Genomic DNA, 18813 nt, shown 5'->3' with positions numbered 1-18813 from the left:
GGTATTTTCTTTGACAAAACCAGCCAATTTTGCTACTAATCTAGACTTGTTTGTGAGGCCCTTTGCATGTTATTACTCCTTTGTAAACAGCAGAAAAGTCTTCTGTAGTTAAACAGAATATATGGCATATGGAACTCTTAGCTAAATTAAAGTTCTGCTTTGCAATGGATAAGGCTGATTCTGTGAAGGTTCAAGGGGGTGGCAGGTTACAGTGGATGAGCGATAGGGATGTGAGTGACCAGCATAGGGCAGGGGGCTGGACTAGATGACCCATGAGGCCCCTTCCAACTCTATTATTCTATGATATTTTATTTTTGCATCTTTAGGTAGAGTCTTGCTTTTCATCAGGATTATTTATTCATTTATGTATTTATTTAGATTTCTATACCACCCTTCCCTACGGATCTGGGTGGTTATGGAATGGTTCCTGGACAAGGAAAAACACCTAGGGACTGTTAGTGGCCTGAGTCACCACAACTATAATCACTGAAGTCCCTCTATTCATAAAGCAAAGCCCAGGGTAGGAGCTGACACTATATAGATGGCAACAAGAGGAGGATGGGACTTGGGCCATTTATGCCTGTTCCAAGAGCTAGTTCCTACATTGCAGTCTCTTTGTACCTGCCACAAGGTCATTGTACGAAATGTGTGATGAGTTTTGCACCTTTCAGTTCCATGTGAGCCAGGCTCTATGTGAATTGCATAGTGTTTGCGATGGAGTAAATTGTAGCTTCTCTCAGAAGTTTCAGGACATGAAAAAGCAGAGAGGCGCTGAGTCCCTTCTCCATTTACTCCCCCCCCCTGTCCCTATCAAATCAGGCCTGCTTGTGTTGGTGAAGCACAAAACTCCCATTGCTTCTCGGATACAAAGTCCTTACGCCACAAGGTCTTTGCAATGTGTGAATTGTCCCTTGGCGCTCTCATGATCACAGGCCAAAAGGAAGACAGAGCATAAACAAGCCCGTTTTCTGCTGGTCCTCACTGTTACAGCCTTAAATCAAGAAGCAGCATTTCCCTACTTGGAAAGGAATAGAAAATCAAGTGTGGTAGTGACCACACAGGAAAGCAGTCTCAGGCGACTCCAAGTTCTATGTCTGCCACATTTCTCCACTAGATCTATCACTATTTGCACTGTGGGCCGCAGAAAACAGCAGGGAGAAAAGGAAATTCTCTCCAAATTCTCAATGGCCCTTAAACCTAAGGAGAAAACAGACCTCCTATGCCCTGAAAGTTCAAAAATAACTAAACAAATATCCCTGTAATCAAGAAAACAGCCAGACTCAAGTAGAGGCCTCTTGTACCTGATTTTGCTTCTTGCCTTAGCTAATCAAGAGACAGGCTGAAGGTGTCAATCAACTGCTCCTCTGCCGAGCAAGACTGGAAGCATCCTAGCTATTATGGCCAAAAGCACATTTCTGAGGACAGATTGGTAAAATGATAATAGTCCAGAGTAAATGCTTGCTTCTCTTTAATTCTGGGATTGTATTGTTCACTAACAAAACCAGTGAAAAGAATAAAACTGGGATTTGGTTCAACTAACATTCCCAGCTACCATTCCAAGATCAAGCTACCGGGCACCTCATCATGGAATGTTTTGGAATACGCTGCATGACGTTAAACGCCTAAAAACGGGGCATGAAGAGAACAAAACATTAAAATCATGCCACCGTTTCAGTATTGAGGTTTCACAATCTGGTGCTGAATATGCTACAGTAGCGATCCCCAACCTGTGGGCTGCAGACCACATGTGGTCCTTCGACTAATTGGAGGTAGGCCCCGAAGGACGCCTTCTCCCCCCCCCAGCCCTTTACAACACACTTCATTGTTGTGACGTGTCTGTATCTTATTTTGAAGGGATGTTTAAACATTACCATAGCGATCAAAGAGCGTTAGGGCAGTGGTTGAGAGTAGAGGAGTAAACTACCCCCCCACCGGGCCTCAGTAAAAGGCGCTGAGTGGTCCCCGGTGATAAAAAGGTTGGGGACCACTGTGCTACAGCATCAACAATGCCTAGACTCTGATCCTGCACAGTCACACACAAAGCTCATCCACAGTGCTGTATGTTTTCAGGGCTGCCTCTTCATACTGGAGTCCCCTTGCCAATGTGATGGTGAATGTGCTTACAGTTTCCTAGAGCTCACTCACAGACTGGGTATAGAGCCCCACCAAGCAGCTTTTAGGGTTGTTTTCTCCCCTATACTCCAGCCCCACCATTATCAAGTTTTCCATATTTTCTTTGTCACTGGAATAGAAGGCAGTGATGCAAGATCTTTCTCAAATGGTGATCCTTCTATTTCTATGAACTCTGGTCACTGAGAGAACTCCTTTGGGGCTGTCTAAATAATGTTATTTAGCACCACGACAGACAACTACAGCAATAGGATGCTTTCCTATTCTCAAATGAAATCTTACTTTTACATTGAGCAACAGACTGCAATTTCAGCTCCATGTAAGGTTGTCAACCACCAGGTGGGGCTTGGAGACCTCCAAAAATTACAATTAATCTACAGACTACAGAGATCCATTCCCCTGCAGCTGTTTCGGAGGGTGGACTATATGACACTATACACCAGTGAGGTCCTTCCCTAAACTGCAGCTCCCCACCCCAATCTCCAGGAAGCTTCCTACCATAAACTGGCAACCTTAGTTTCAAGCTGGGTTTACTGTGAATCTTAAACAAGTGCAACCACCACCACATCACTTAATAGGACAAAGTTCAAGTTAAATTCCAATTCTACTTCCTGTCATATCAGACTACATCTCCCAGAAAGCAGTGCTTCCGACTCTGTTATTTATAGTCTGCATCCAGGAATACCACATTTATTAGGAAACATGTATATAATGGAAAGGACTAGGCCAGCACACGTGATCCTTCGTCCCCTGTCCACACCAGTGACGCGTGTACAGTCTTAGAGGATGTCTTGTGAAGCATTCAGGGTAATCTCTGATGTTTCTCCCAATAGGTAACAATTTGGGTACCAATCCCTTGTAGAACCAAAGTTCAGTTTCATCGCTAACATGCCAATTTTAAGCTAAGGCCTTGGGTGACGACAGTGGCAGAAATGTGAGATAGGGGGTTAAACAACATTAATTTAATGTATCCAGTTTCCCACTTCCGCACTTGTCAAGACAATTCTGATTTCAGTCACTGAGTGATGATAGCACTGAAGCTATACAAGGCCGTGGACCTTCCAGGAGTAGGAAGTGCAATCTCAAAACATAATAGAAGGTACAGTGCAAAAATACTTCACAGGCTATATTGCTGCTACTGGTGTTCAGGCAGATTTTTCTCTTGTGCTTTACAAAGCAGAATTTGTCTTGGCCGACAGTACAGATGCACAGGTGTTACCATAACGCTCTGTGCTTCTGCACATCAACACCTGCTGCAAGTCCCCGCTCTTCATTACAGAATCACAGATGCACATTTTTTTTACAGTGAGATGTCATGTGTGCCTCTGAGTCCAACAGCTCACCATTCCCTAAGAAAGCAACCGTGGAGGCTGATGGTCCCACTCTCGTGACACTAGGACTATTCTGAGAACAGCAGATCTGCAGTTCAGATATTATAAACAAGTGATCAAATGTATTGCAGAGTAATTTCTCTTAATGAGCACAAGCCATTCAGGACTGCAACCGCTTACCACAAAATATTTCATGATTTCAGTTTCAGACCTCTTCTGATACATTTTAGATCATTTTTCCTTTTAAAAAATCCTGAATATATCTTACTATTCTAAAATTTTCTGTTCTACGTTAGTCTAACTGCAGTTAAAACTCAAATGATCTTCTGACACCATAAACAATTTTTATAGAGACAAATTTGTTTTTAAATGGTTAGGGCGCTTTTAACATGCAGCTACCAATGCATATATGACCGGTCTTAAGAGAAGCAAAGAAGTTCAATGAAAACATAACATGAAACCACTGCTTATTTTTTGTCAGGACCCAGTCCAGTTAAGAAAGTGTTTCTGCATGTGTCTGAATAGGCTGGATGGTATGCACCCAAGAATGCTCAAAGAACTTTCTGGAGAGCTTGCAGAACCTTTGTCCACCATTTTTAGGACCTTTGAGAGGACTGGGGAGGTGCCAGAAGACTAGAGGAGAGCGAATGTTATCTCAGTCTTCAAAAAAGGGAGGAGAGATGACCCAGGAAACTACAGGCCAGTGAATCTGACCTCTGTCATCGGGAAGATAATGGAGAAGATATTAAAAGGGGCAATCTGTAGACATCTGAAGGACAACTTGGTGATCCAGGGAAGTCAGTATAGATTTATCCTGCCAACAGGTCCTGCCAGACAAACCTGGTTTCCCTCTTTGATTGAGTGATGGGCTTACTTGGTTGTGGAAACACGATGTTGTTCATCTGGATTTCAGTAAACCTTGTGATAAGGTTCCCCACGATATTCTTATAGGTAAAGGCATTTGCTTGAGGCCGACCGACTCAGAACACCTGCTGGTCCCCCCAGATGCCTGCCCATGACTCTCCCAAAGCTACTGTTAATTGTTATTATATTATAATTGTGGTTTTGTAATCTTGATGTTTTATTGAAAGTTGTTTTGATGTTATAGTCTGCATAATGTTTCATGTAAGTTATAATGTTCTGTGTAAACCGCCCAGAACTGCAAAGAAATGGGCGGTATAGAAATCTAAATAAATAAAAATAAATAAATAAACTGGAGGGGGTAGATAGGGAACTGGTTAGAAAACCATATCCAAAGAGTAGTTCTCAATGGTGTTTTATTGGATTGGAGGAAAGAAAGCAGTGGGGCACCACAGGACTCAGTAACAGGTCCAGTACTTTTCAACATTTTTATTAATGATCTGGATGAGGGGGTGGAGGGACTACAGATGACACCAAATTGAGGGGACTAGTAAACACCCCAGAAGACAGAGAAAGAGATCAATGAGATCTGAACATGCTGCAAAAGTGGCCAAATGAGAACAAGATGCAATTCAATAAGGAGAAGTGCCGAGTTCTACACCTGAGTCCCAAAATGAGAAGCATGCCCATTGGATGGGAGATACACTTCTGGGTAGCAGTATGCATGAACAAGATCTTGGAGTACTTTTGGACTGTAAACTATATATGAACAGACAGTGTGATGCGGCAGGAAAGAAGGCAAATGCAGTCTTGGGCTGTACCATCAAGGCATCATATCAAAATTGATAGATGTCACAGTTCTGTTGTATATTGCATTGGTCAGATCACACCTGGAATACTGTGTACAGTTATGGAGACGTTGCTTTTAAAGGGATGTGGACAAAATTGAGTGGGTGCAGAGGAGAGCGATGAGGATAATCTGGGGCCTGGGGACCAAGCCTTATGAGGAAAGGCTGAGGAACTTGAAAAGGTTCAGCCTGAAGAAGAGGAGGTTGAGACGGGGCATGCTTGTTTTAAAGGCTGTCACTTGGAAGACGGAAGGGCACAGTTCCTGTTGTCAGCATAGGATAAGACACACAGTAACGGGTTTAAACTACATGTAGAATGGTTCCGGCTAGATATTATTGGGGGGGGGGGGATTCATTAGTTCAGCAGTGGAATAGGCTGCCTAAGGAGGTGGTGAGCTCCCCCTCACACAGCAGCTCAATAAATACTTATCATGGATACTTTAGGCCAGCTTTTCTTTACTTTTGTACTGTTTAACCTGAAACATTCTTCAGGCTTCTAGAAACCCCAGAAGTGGCATGATTGTGCAGAATATGGTTGGGGAGCATAGCTGTATACATCCCCACCCAGGGCCCCTCCCCCTTCCCAACCACTCCAAGCCTCAATGACCATTGGGGGTCAACATGGCCTTATATGGTAATATCACCCAATTTATTTATTTATGTTTCAACTTGTATACCGCCCCTACCACACAGTGCCTCCTGGCGGTTTACAACAATAAAACCAACATAAAATCCCCTAAAAACAATATACCTCTATAAACCTCCCCTCACGGCAACAATCCCACCTCCCCACTGCTTTTCTGGGGGGGGGGGGGGAGAGAGCTGATGGATTAACTAGCCAAAATAACCAACACATTTTTAAAAAATAAAAATTAATCAATCAGGTTGAGAAAGCCTGCTTTAAGCCGATCCTGCATTCAGGAATAGATAAGTCTGTATGGCCCTTTACAAATCTACGATTCTTTCCCCCTCAGTTCTGCTACCACCAAACCTGAACTTGGGCTGTCATATTTACTAGCCATATTGGACACCAGTAAAAACTCTCTGTGAAAATGCAGAGAACAGCTTCCCAACTCCATGGAGGAAGAAGAGTTGGTTGACAATCACCAACCCTTCCCTTCCCACAACAAGCACTGTTTGAGGTAGGTGGGGCTAAGAGAGCTCTGAGAGAGCTGTGACTGGCCCAAGGTCACCCAGCTGGCTGCAAGTGGAGGAGTGAGGAATCAAATCCCGTTCTCCAGATTAGAAGCTCCTAACCATTATACCACACTGGCTTTCTATTCCGTACTCTTCTTTCAGTCTCCGTGCATGCTTCCATTCTTGTGAGTGGCTAGAAGCATGGGAGCAGTATTTGAAAACCATCTGCCTTCTTAAACAGGGAATGAGATTTTAATTTACTAAAGCTCAACAATCCAAAGCATATTACACAATGAAAAGTTAATGCCACACAGAAAGGTAATAATAGATGTAGGAAATGACACAATAATTAGTCTACCTTTAGGGCAGGCTTTCTCAACCAGAAACCTTTGGATTTCTTGATGGCCCTGTAAGGGTTTCCCAAATGGGTGGGAGTTAATTTTAATATATTTTAAAAATGTGTTAAACATTTATAATGATATGACCATATATGGTCCATGGTAGGCTCTATGCGTGCCTGCCCTTGTCTTTGACCCGGAAATTACAGCTGGTGCAAAATGCCGCTGTAAGGGTCCTCACTGGCACATCTTGGGAGGGCCAATCACCAAATTTTCCTGTAACCCATGTAATGTTCTCTGTAAACTGACATGAGCAACAAGGGAAGGTGGTATATGAATGAATTAATGAATGAACATAAATAAGTAAATAAATTTTACATTCAGGGTCATCTTCCTTTCAAGTAAATACCAGAATAAATGCTAATACTAAATCTGTGAGCTGAATCCTAGCTTTATGAAGAAGGAGGAGGAGGAGGAGGAGGAGCTGGTTCTTATATGTTGCTTTTCGCTACCCAAAGGAGGCTCAAAGCGGCTTACAGTCACCTTCCCTTTCCTCTCCCCACAACAGACACCCTGTGAGGTGGGTGAGGCTGAGAGAGCCCTGATATCACTGCTTGGTCAGAACTGTTTTATCAGGGCCGTGGCAAGCCCAAGGTCACCCAGCTGGTTGCATGTGGGGGAGCGCAGAATCAAACCCGGCTCACCAGATTAGAAGTCCACACTCCTAACCCACTACACCAAACTGGCTCTAAAATAGGACATAGTTCATAAAACAAAAAGTGGTTTAGATTATAACTGGGCTTGGGAAACAGGCCAGAATTTAAACCAGGATTTTCATACAGTATGTGAAACTACAGCTAAGACTGAAGAACCTACTTCATATTGTGGTTATAACCATAATCAACCCAAACTTAACCATGGTTCTGCACAACATCCACACTGAGCCATGGACTGAGCCATAGTCTGAGCCACAGTCTGCACAGCAAGTCCTTGGGCTAATTCGGTCAGCAGCCAGCCTCCTGGTTTAACTACACCGACACGCCACTTGCAGGGTTTTTAGTAGTTCCATTGTGGCTGTGGCCAGCTGACATCATTTCCATGGTACCTCGCAGCATGAAAAAAATTTCAGGTGTACCTACACAGTCCAAAGGTTAAAAATGGTGGGCCTATGCTAGTGCTGTTCTCCCTGATATGTCAGGGAAAAAAACCCGAGCAGGCAAGTGACTCCACAGTGGAGACAGGAAGGGGGGGGGAATGCTCTTGCCTCCCAGAATGGACAGAGAGAGAACATCTGAATTCATTCCAAAATCAATTCTAACTTTGCCTCACAATACCTAAGCAGCTCTAGTGAGGGCTGAACCTTGGTTACCTTTTGTCAGAGCCCATATGTTCCTGGCCTTATTAAGACTTTGGGGGGGGGAAATTAAAATCACTACACTAATCCTCTTCTGTGAGAGAAAACAGGGCTGCATTTACCTGTAGCTGCTGATTAATCGAGTGGTTTTCGCAGTTCTGCCACTGAGAGAAGCTGGCAAGCTTTGAATAAAAATTTTCTGACTCCCAAGAATGTTAACCTCTCCCATCTGTGAGGAGTGTGTGTCTTTCCCCACCTAAAAGTCACATGACTGGGAGGGACAAGCGCTCTTTCCCTCAGTTCTCCATCAGCTGCCATGGACAAAAGGAGAGGGGAAAATTGATAAGCAGACAACAGAGGGGAAGGAGGGAGGGTTGTGTGACTGCACAGAAGATCACTCGATGAACAACAGTTACAGCTAAGTGCAACCCTGCTTTCATCTTCATGGTTTCTGTGCAGTCCCACATTGGAGAACCGGAAGACAAGTTACTGCTTGCACACACATAGAATGGGCAGTAATAGTCACTGGACAATTGACATGGGCTTACAAATACACTAATTTAATTGCCAAGATGCCCCATCTAGATAAATTCTGGAAAGAAGCTGCTTTGCCTTTATTAAATCCCTTGAAACAAATGAATACGTTTGTCTTTCCTAATGTCATGTACTCTGTCTAAATAAAACAATGCTCTACGGACATTCAAAGCATGCATTCTGCACTCAGCTTGGGATGTGCGATTGGGGAAAACATTGGTAAACAGATTTTCTAACCTAAGTAAAATTTCAATACTATTTTAGAACAAAATTGAACACTGGGTCAAAGAACTATCCAGTCTTTATACACCTGAAGGAAAAGAGAGTCACAGGACAAAGCAGCAGTTAGTCCAGCTGAGGTAATGGTGACTAAAAAGGTGGTTTTATATGATACCAAACAGGTTGGAGACAGCCATAGGTTCAAATGATTTATATCGCAACATAGTAAGCACCAAAGATAAACTTCACTGAGGTATCAAATGTGGGGTTAGAGGATACAAGTTCAATAAACCCTTCATAAATTGTTTAACCACAGAAGAAGAAGAGTTGGGTCTTATATGCTGCTTTTCTCTACCCGAAGGAGTCTCAAAGCGGCTTACAGTTGTCTTCCCTTTCCTCTCCCCACAACAGACACCTTGTGGGGTAGGTGAGGCTGAGAGAGCCCTGATATTCCTGCTCAGTCAGAGCAGTTTTCTCAGTGCTATGGAGAGCCCAAGGTCACCCAGCTGGCTGCATGTCAGGGAGCGCAGATTCAAACCCGGCTCGCCAGATTAGAAGTCCGCACTCCTAACCACTACACCAAGCTGGATCTAGATGTATTTAGCTTCTGCCACCAAGGGTGGACGTGTGGATAAAAACATTGAACAAACCACTTTTGAAAAGGTTGCATAAACAATCTAGCGTAGGGTACGATGGCTGTAGAGGCAGCCATGTGCCCATGTAACCATTGTATGGAAAAAGCAGATTGGTATTTTGTTTTCTGAAAACGTTTTACCAAAACAGTTAACTTTGTAATCCTCTCCTCAGGGAGGGTAGCTCTAGTTGTTCTAGCATCTAAACGGGCCCCAGTAAAATCAATTAGTTGAGTTGGTGTAAAAATAGATTTATTGATAAAGAACCTCAAAGCAGATTTATTGAAAAATAGATTTATTGATAAAGAACCTCAAAGTAGAAAGCAACCCTATAGTGGCAGAAATGGTGGTTTTGCGTATAGATGGAGCATCCACTACCAGAAACCAGTCTTGAAGGTAGGGAAAAATCATGAGATTCTGATGTCATATATGGGACACCACTGGTGCTACACACTTAGTAAATTATACAAGGAGCAGAGGACAGGCCAAACGGCAATACCATGTACTTGAAACGAATTGAATTGTGTATGAACTGGAGGTATCTAGTGTATTGGGGATGGATACTTATATGGAAATACACATTCTTGAAGTCAAGAATGGCAAACCGCAAATCCCTCTTGAGTAAGGGCAACAACTTCTGTATGAAAAGCATATGAAACCTAGAGTATCGAACAAATTTATTGAGCTTCCTGAGGTTCAAAATGGGTCTCCCCCCCCCCAGACTTGTCTACTATGAAATATCTAAAATAAAACCTTTTGTCATAGAGAACAAATGACCCTTCTATGAAAACTGGAGATTTCTGCATCCAAGAAGGGCAAGCACTCTTGGGAATCAGAAAAATTTTATTCAAAGCTTGCCAGCTTCTCTTCATGGCAGAACTGTGAAGATGCAGACCCATGTGGGACTGCACAGAAGCCATGAAGATGAACAATGCACTAGTGTAGCGGTCACCAACCTTTCTCAGGTCAGGGACCGCCTCCGGGGTGAGGGGAGAGCTGACGGCCCGGTTGCTGCGAAAACGCACACGCCACCTACACTTCGGACTCGTCTCCTGCTACGGGTAACAGGTCACCCACGATGCCGCACCGCTGGCCCCAGCCCAACCCGCCCCTGTCCCAGCATGACCGCCAGCCTCACCATCCCCAGCCCTGCTAGTGCCCGCTGCATTCCAACTGCAGCAGGCTTATTTACTAGTTTATGAATTTTCCAACAAAAATAATTTCCAACTAAAAATTTGAATTTGCTTCACATACATATTACAACTATGGTATGTGAATGGCATTTTCTTCTCATTCCACTTATGTTTCCCCTAATTTTTTTCTACTGGTTTCAAATGGAAGCACATTTCTGGCTGTAAATTGCATCCAATTTGAACGTTATTGTAATGGGTTTTCCCCACTTCCCAGGGTATCACTCTTGCCAAATGTCAGGGATCTGAAAAAAAGTATCCTGGTACTCCAGGATGATTAAAACTCTCACATGCAAACCAAGCACAGGGATACGTTTGGCACACTAAATGCACAGAGGACACAGGTTTATGTGTAGAGCACAAACAGAATGGGCACAGAGAGACATTTGGCATCTCAAGAAAGCAGGCCGAGTTTAAAAATAAGCTCATGCCTCCTACAATGAGGCAGAGTTATAAAAAAGGCAGATGTACTAGATGTGTCCTCAGAAAAAACAATATGAAAAGGAGACATAACCAAGGAATAAAACATGAACACATGACGTTGCCTTATATTGAGTCAGAACATTAATACCTCCACTCGGACAGTCAGCAGCTCTTTGTGGTCTCAGGCAGTGAAAGGACTTCCCCAGTAGCAGCTATATGATATTCTTTAAACTACAGATGCCAGACAGTGAACCTGGGACCATCTTCATGCAAAGCCACAACTCTTCCCAGGCAACAAGGCACCTATGGCAGACTTTGCATTTAAAAACCCCAGAAAGACATCCCTGTCTTTTAAAAGAATTTAAAATACTTGGCAACGGATACTCCCAAAGCAGTTCAGGAGAACTTCCACCAGCCTTGGCATCTGCCTTCAAGCACAACTCCTCAGGTCTTACTCTTTGTGCACACAAAACCTTCTGTGTGAGTGGAATCATTTGACTTTCATTTGACAGATATAACACTGGCAACAAGGATGGCTAGATATGCAGCCCTGGTAAGCAACCACCTGAAATCACTGCTCCGAGGCCTGCCTTCTAAGGAGGGGCAAGCCACCTGAAATCACTGCTGTGAGGCCCTTCCTTCTGAGGAGGGACAAGCCGACTGAAATCACTGCTGAGAGGCCCTTCCTTCTGAGGAGGGACAAGCCGACTGAAATCACTGCTGAGAGGCCCTTCCTTCTGAGGAGGGACAAGCCGACTGAAATCACTGCTGAGAGGCCCTGCCTTCTGAGGAGGGACAAGCCGACTGAAATCACTGCTGAGAGGCCCTTCCTTCTGAGGAGGGACAAGCCGACTGAAATCACTGCTGAGAGGCCCTTCCTTCTGAGGAGGGACAAGCCAACTGAAATCACTGCTGAGAGGCCCTGCCTTCTGAGGAGGGACAATCCGAATGAAATCACTGCTGAGAGGCCCTTCCTTTTGAGGAGGGACAAGCCGACTGAAATCACTGCTGAGAGGCCCTGCCTTCTGAGGAGGGACAAGCCAACTGAAATCATTGTTGCAAGGCCCTGCCTTGTGAGGAGGGACAATCCGACTGAAAGGATTGCTGCAAGGTCCTGTCTTCCGAGTAGGAACAAGCTGTCTGAAATCACTGCTCTGAGGCCCTGCCTTCCGAGAGGGACAATCCGCTGGCTGAAATCATTCTGTTGTTCAATGCACGACCTCCAGGGAATGGACCAACCACATGGCTGAAGCGCTGCCCAGACAGCCGGCTCAGTCACACACAGAAGGTGCAGCCATCATGGGCCAAACTGAGCCATTTGATCCCAGCACCCCAGCCAATCTATGAGAAGCATCCAACACCTTCTCACAGCTGTTACTTGGTCAAAAAAGGAAAATAGGTTGGTCTGGCAGGACCTGTTGGAGACAAATCCCTGCTGACTTCCTTGGATCACCAAATTGTCCTCCAGATGTTTGCAGATCGCTCCCTTTAATATCTGCTCCATTATCTTACCCACAACAGAGGTCAGACTCACTGGTCTGTAGTTTCCCGGGTCATCCTTCCTCACTTTTTTGAAGATCGGAATAACATTTGCTCTCTTCCAGTCCTTCGGGACATCTCCAGTCCTTAAAGAGGTTCCGAAGATGATGGACAAATGCTGTGCAAGTTCTCTGGAAAGTTCTTTGAGTACTCTCGGGTGCACTTCATCCAGACCAGGGGATTTGAACTCATCCAGTGCAGCTAAATGCTTCTCGACAACCTCTCTATCCATGTTAACCTGCCACCCAGACACTATCCTTTGGCTACGGCCATCTCTAGATGTGCCTAAACACTTTGACCTGTGGGAAAAAACAGATGTAAAATAGGCACTAAGCCTTTCTGCTTTCTCTGCATCTTCAGTTAGAGTTTGTCCATCCGCGCCCAACAGTGGGCCTATTGCCTCCTTTACTTTACGTTTGCTCCTCACATAACTGAAAAATCTTTTCTTGTTACAATGGGCTTCCCTGGCCAATCTTAGCTCACTCTCAGCTTTGGCCTTTCTGATGAAATATCATCACCAATGGAAGAGAGCTGTGTTCCAGAGCATCTGCAGTCCAGCCACCTATGACCTCGCCCAAGATCTGTTCACACTAGACAACGTGGATGCAGCTGGCGTAGATGAGATCTTCCGCTGCCTGTGGGACCACTACAACCCTCAGCCAGGAGAGATCACTAGCCACCACACGTTCTACCAAGGCATCCATTGCCATTTTTGTCACTGCCCTCTGTAACATGGCTCATGACTGCCAATTCACAAACTTTGAAGAAATGCTACAGGACCATCTGGTGTGTGGCTTCAGAGATAAGCCATCTCTACACCAAAAGAGGTCTCACTTTCAAGACTGCCTTGGAGGAAGCCATTGCTGCAGGGCCTACTACCCACAGCACACAATCTATCCACGACCAGAGCCTGCCACAATGCTCCTGAGCACACCACAAAGCCGTTCACCACAAGGACATCATGGCCAGCGAGGACTAGGTGGAAGAAGTGGAGCACCCAGTTTGCTGCTGTCATGAGACATAGCCACACTTCAGTGTCCACCTCAGCATCCTGTGCCAGCTGTGGAGCCCAGCATGCATGGAGCACATACCAGTCCTGTAATGAACTGTGCAGGACCTGTGGCAAGTGGTAACACATCATACACGTCTGCCACTCTTCAAAGCCTGTTGCTCCAGTCCAGCCTCAACCCGCCGAGGACAAGCCTTGCCTGGGGGGGGCTTCATCTCCACAGCATAGCCTTGCCACCATCCACCACTAAAGTCATTTGAGCGCCAGCGCACTCAATGTCAACACATCCAAGATCATCACTCATCTGAAGATCTGTCTGGTGAGCATACAGGGGTCCCCTTGCAAAATGGATTTGGACTCTGGATCCATGCTCTCTGTCATTTCAAGAGCGATCCTCCACAGAGTCTGATCTGACATTACACCACCTCATGAAAGACTTACAGGTTGCACGAGTCCTAGTCCAAGGTGTTGGAGACTTCCAAGTCTACAAGAACATTTCAGGAACATTGCAACTGTGCCTTACTTGCTATGTGCACCAGCCAGAAATGGCCCAAGCATCAGTACAGACCTGAGAAACAGCTAAGAATCCCTGGTCCAAGCTGAATATCAACTTTATGGACCTGTTTCAGGGACACACATTCCTCATAATTTTGGACCCTTTTTCAAAGTGGCTGGAGGTGGTTCCATTCTCAGCAATGACCTCAACCATGGTCATCCATGGTCTGCACTGCCTTATTACAACCCATGGGTTGCTGGACACTATTGTCTCTAACAATGGGGTACAATTCACCTCATCAGAGTTCAACAAGTGCCCACCTCATCCAGCATGCCACCACAGCCACATTTCATGTGTCCACCAATGGTTAAGTAGAGCACATGGTACACACGATCAAACATACGCTCTTGACACAGGGAGACTGGCACCAGCAGCTCACCAACTTCCTCGCACGCCAACACGTCACCCTAACATCGACCACCAGCAAGAGTTGCTGGTAAAGTCGCAGCTGACAACTCTAATCAACCACCTACATCAGGCTTTCTCAACCATGGTTTTGTGAAACCCTGGGGTTACTTGATGGTCCTGTAAGGGTTTCCAGGTTGAGTGGGAGTTAATTAATTTTTAATATATGTGTTAAATATATATCAGGTAATATGATGGCCAAGTTGACCCGCCATCCAAAATGGCCAATGATGGGCCAGGATGGGGTGGGAAAGACCCTGGATGGGTGTGTATGCAGCTATGCTTCCCAACCATATTCTTCATGATTGTGCCACTTCTGGGGTTTCATGGGTTTCTCAATGGTAAAAAAGTCATAGGGTATGGTACTTTTATTAATGATCTGGATGAGGGGGTGGAGGGACTTGCTCATTAACGAGAGTTCAACGAGATCTGAACATGCTGGAAAAGTAGACAAATGAGAACAAGATGCAATTCAATAAGAAGTGCAGAGGCTGCAATTGAGTTACAAAAATGAGACGCACACATACAGGATGGGAGGTACACTTCTGAGTAGCAGTATGTATATGAACGAGATCTTGGGGTGCTTATGGACTATAAGCTAAATATGAGGAGACAAGGTGATGTGGCGGTAAAGAAAGCAAATACAGTTTGGGGCTGTATCAACAGAGACATCACATCAAAATCACAAGATGTCATAGTCCCACTGTATACCGCATTGGTCAGACCCCACCTGGAGTACTATGTGCAGTTCTGGAGGCTTCTCTTTAAAAAGGATGGGGACAAAATTGAGAGGGATCAGAAGAAGGTGGCAAGAATACTTCAGGGCCTGGGAACCAAGCCCCCTGAGAAAAGGCTGGGGGACTTTGGAATGTTCAGCCTGGAGAAGACGAAGTTGATAGGGAACATGATTACTATTTTTTAAGAGGAGGGCAGGGAGTGGTTCCTGTTGGCAGCAGAGGACAGGATCTGTGATAATGGATTTAAACTATATGTAGAATGATGGTATCGGCTAGATATCAGGGAGGAAAATTCAGTCAGAGTAGTTGAGCAGTGAAATCAACTGCCTAAGGAGGTGGTGAGCTCACTGGCAGCCTTTAAGCAGCTGAGCTCCCTTTAGAATTAAGAATCGGAGCCTATTACTTCTGAAACTTTGGAATTGCAGAGGTTTACTACACAGCTGTTTGCTGTTCCTTATTTTTCATTTGTCTCTTCATGGGACTGGTTGGTCTTCATTGCTTAGTCTTCAAGCAGCAGCTGGATGGATACTTACCTTGGATAATTTAGGCTTATCCTGCATTGAGCAGAAGATTGAACTAGATGGTCTGTATGGCCCCTTCCAACTCTGTGGTTCTATAGTGTAGCCTAAGTATCTAACTTCTGTTGCTCAACAGTCTGCATTTGAGCTGAAATACATGTCCTTGAAGAATAAAAGAAGTCTCCCCACTGGAATCTAGGCCAAGTCATGCCATCTTTGCCTGTTTTCTCACTTTGGTTATTATTGGGGTTTGTTGCAGCATGGGTTGAAGGTTCCACATCTGTAGTTTTGCCCAGACTGGGTCCACAAAGGTCTTATGGAGTCTGCTTGAATCTTGGTAATGACTGTTAGGTATCAAAGAAATAAGTGCCTGGTACCCTGCATTCTGAGTAGTGCTAGTGCCTATGTAGAACTCTAGTTTTGCCTCAACAAAAACTGTGACTCATCAAATAATTTGTCTCCCTGAAAGGGGCATGAAGCTACAATCTGCCTACCATGATCTTAGCTAAAGCATCTAGCATTGCATCCTCTGAGAAAGAGGAAGCCTTTAGTATTCTATTGGCTCCTATTAATCTCCTGTTGTTTTGGGAAATATGTTGCAAGAGCTTCCTATTCCAAGCAACTGCTGTCCCTGGAAACTACAAACATAGTTGGTGAAGCCCTGATTGCCACAGCAATCGGGTTGTGTGCATTTTTAAAGGCAAGATCTATTCTTTTGTCTTCTACATCCCTAATGTGGCCTTCCCCAACCTCTGCTAATAATCCCAAGGACTGGAGCCCAAATGCAGAACATTTTTTTAAAATTTTTGCATAGGAGTGCAATGAATACTTCTCACAAATCCTGGGAAGACATGGAACACAACCATTCAGCCGTCATCTGCCGTTCAAAAAAGTCTGAAAAAGGGACTTGGGGTCTTATGTTGGGAAAGTAGACTTTATTCCCTTTAGGTCTACAACTGGTCCAATTTCCTGAGGATTGCTGCTCTGTGACACGAGATTCCTTAAAATCCAGGGCTGCTAGTGACCTAGATAGTAAATATAGTAAATACTGAGTCTTTTAAAAAACCTAATGGACTGTTCTGCACCTTCTTCTTCATCCAATATAGAAATTTCCCTCCTCCCGTTCATTAGTGTCAGAAGATTGCTCTGATTGTAGTATATGGCTGGTTCATCCCCTTTTTCTGTTGGCCAGACAGCATCTTCTCCTGCTGGTGGCCCCTCTTTTTAATAATATTTCCTAATTAAAAACAATGAAGGGAGGTTGAGGGACCCAGAGCCACCTACATTACCCATTTGCAGCACTCCTGGGACCCAAATGTGGCTTGAAAAAGCAATAGGCTTGCCTGCATTCATCAAAGAGGAACACTCCAAATAGATGCTCACATTCAGAATCAACCCCATGATCTCCACTTCATCCTTGTCCGAGGTGCCTCTTTGTGCTACACTTCTTGGGTCCTGCATCCTGCTCCAATATGGGCATATGAAAAGCTCAAACGTTTTACTACCCAAAGAAGTCAGAACTTAAAATCATATGAGCATATCATGGTTTACTCCTGAGGAGACAACAACTTGTCTCACAAGCTTAATGCAACTCCAGCAGTCCGGAATAGGGTTGGGCCCTTCGCCATCTGAAGCAGCCATTCGCACCTGGAGCAACCAGCGCTGCGTTGTGGGGGGAGGGGAGGGCATGTGCACGCTCTACGCCAGCATGTGCGCACCTGCCCATGCACTGGCGCCCGCACCTCTCCTGCCCTCCCCCTGAGCTGTGGCACTGGCTGCTTCGAGCGCGAACGGCCACTTTGGATGCCGAAGTGCCCAACCCTTGTCTGGAATCCATTGTTTGCTTTTGTGTTAGTAATTTTTAAGCGCCCTAAAGGGAACTCTGTTCAATCTGCACAAAATGGCTGCCGCTCTGTTGGCTTGCTGTGACCTTGTTCTTCTACTCAAGCCTCAGAACAAGAGAAATGTTCACAGAGTGAGCGGAGAGGATTCAGAAGATAAAATCAGTTTAAATTTAGACTATGAGATGTTGAATGAAATAAAAAACAGGCAGAGGTGAATAGATGTAGAAGTAACAATAGCCTATTAAAGAGAAACTTTCCTAGTGAGGCAAGAAAGGAACTGAGGAACGGGTGACAGAAAAAGCTGTTCCAACCACTTTAAGCAAATGGTGGGAATCACCCATCCATCCAAGATGTCCTTCACCTCAGAGAAAGATACTTTAGTGACAATTTTTTTCTGTATTAATTGTCAGAAGTGCTTTAGGTTGATCCTACATTTGACAGGGAGTTGGATTTTATGGCCAATATCTCCCCTTAAAATTCTGTTTCTAGGTGTATTACATTTCTTTCTCATTTGTAGAGCAATTTCAGAGACTTCATGGTATTATTCAGCTAGGTGGCATTAGTCACACAATGAGATAAGAATAGAAATGAAGAATGTAACAACTCTACCTTGCTCTTCTTACAATGCTTTAGAACACAGGATCCCTGGACCCTTTACAAACAGTAATTAATTGAACCTCATAATATCCTTCTATGGAAATCATTATGCCCACTGACATGCTGGTGATTTATGATTAGGTTAATTGTGTACTGCAAATTGTTATGTTAATGACAACACAAAAGCTTGGTCTTGCCTGTGAGATGGAGTATTAGTCACTGCGGATGCAGGTAATACACTATAATCACTTTGTTCCTGTTCACCCATTAAATTATGTATTAACCTGGAACTGAGGCATGTATGGTGAAATTGGGGTGCTGATAATTTCTTTTCTCCAGGGTTTCTTGACAGGCCTGGAAGGATTTCCTTAAAGGATGGGAGTTAATTTTTAATTTATTATGTGATATGACAGTATATGGTCATGTCATGCCACCCGCCCTCTCCCCAAATGGCCAAAGTTGGGCCTAGATGGGGTGGAAAGGGGAGGGGGTCCAGAAGGGTTTGTACACAGCTGTGCTTCCCAACCATATTCTGCATGATCATACCACTTCTGGGTTTTCAAAGCCTAGAGAATGTTTCAGGGGTTTCTTGGCAGTAAAGAAGTTGAGAA

General features: G+C 44.5%; 1 protein-coding gene across 3 annotated transcripts in view; it reads right to left on the bottom strand.

The window, feature by feature from the left end:
- Nucleotides 1-18813, bottom strand: part of LOC143828385 (DNA-binding protein SATB2) — a 179914-nt gene that overhangs the window by 107468 nt on the left and 53633 nt on the right. The window lies entirely within an intron of this gene.

Source organism: Paroedura picta, unplaced genomic scaffold (assembly GCF_049243985.1).
Source record: "Paroedura picta isolate Pp20150507F unplaced genomic scaffold, Ppicta_v3.0 Ppicta_v3_sca22, whole genome shotgun sequence".
In the NCBI taxonomy this organism is placed as follows: domain Eukaryota; kingdom Metazoa; phylum Chordata; class Lepidosauria; order Squamata; family Gekkonidae; genus Paroedura; species Paroedura picta.
Note: the sequence above shows the minus strand (reverse complement) of the source record. Positions and strands in the feature narration are given on the sequence as shown.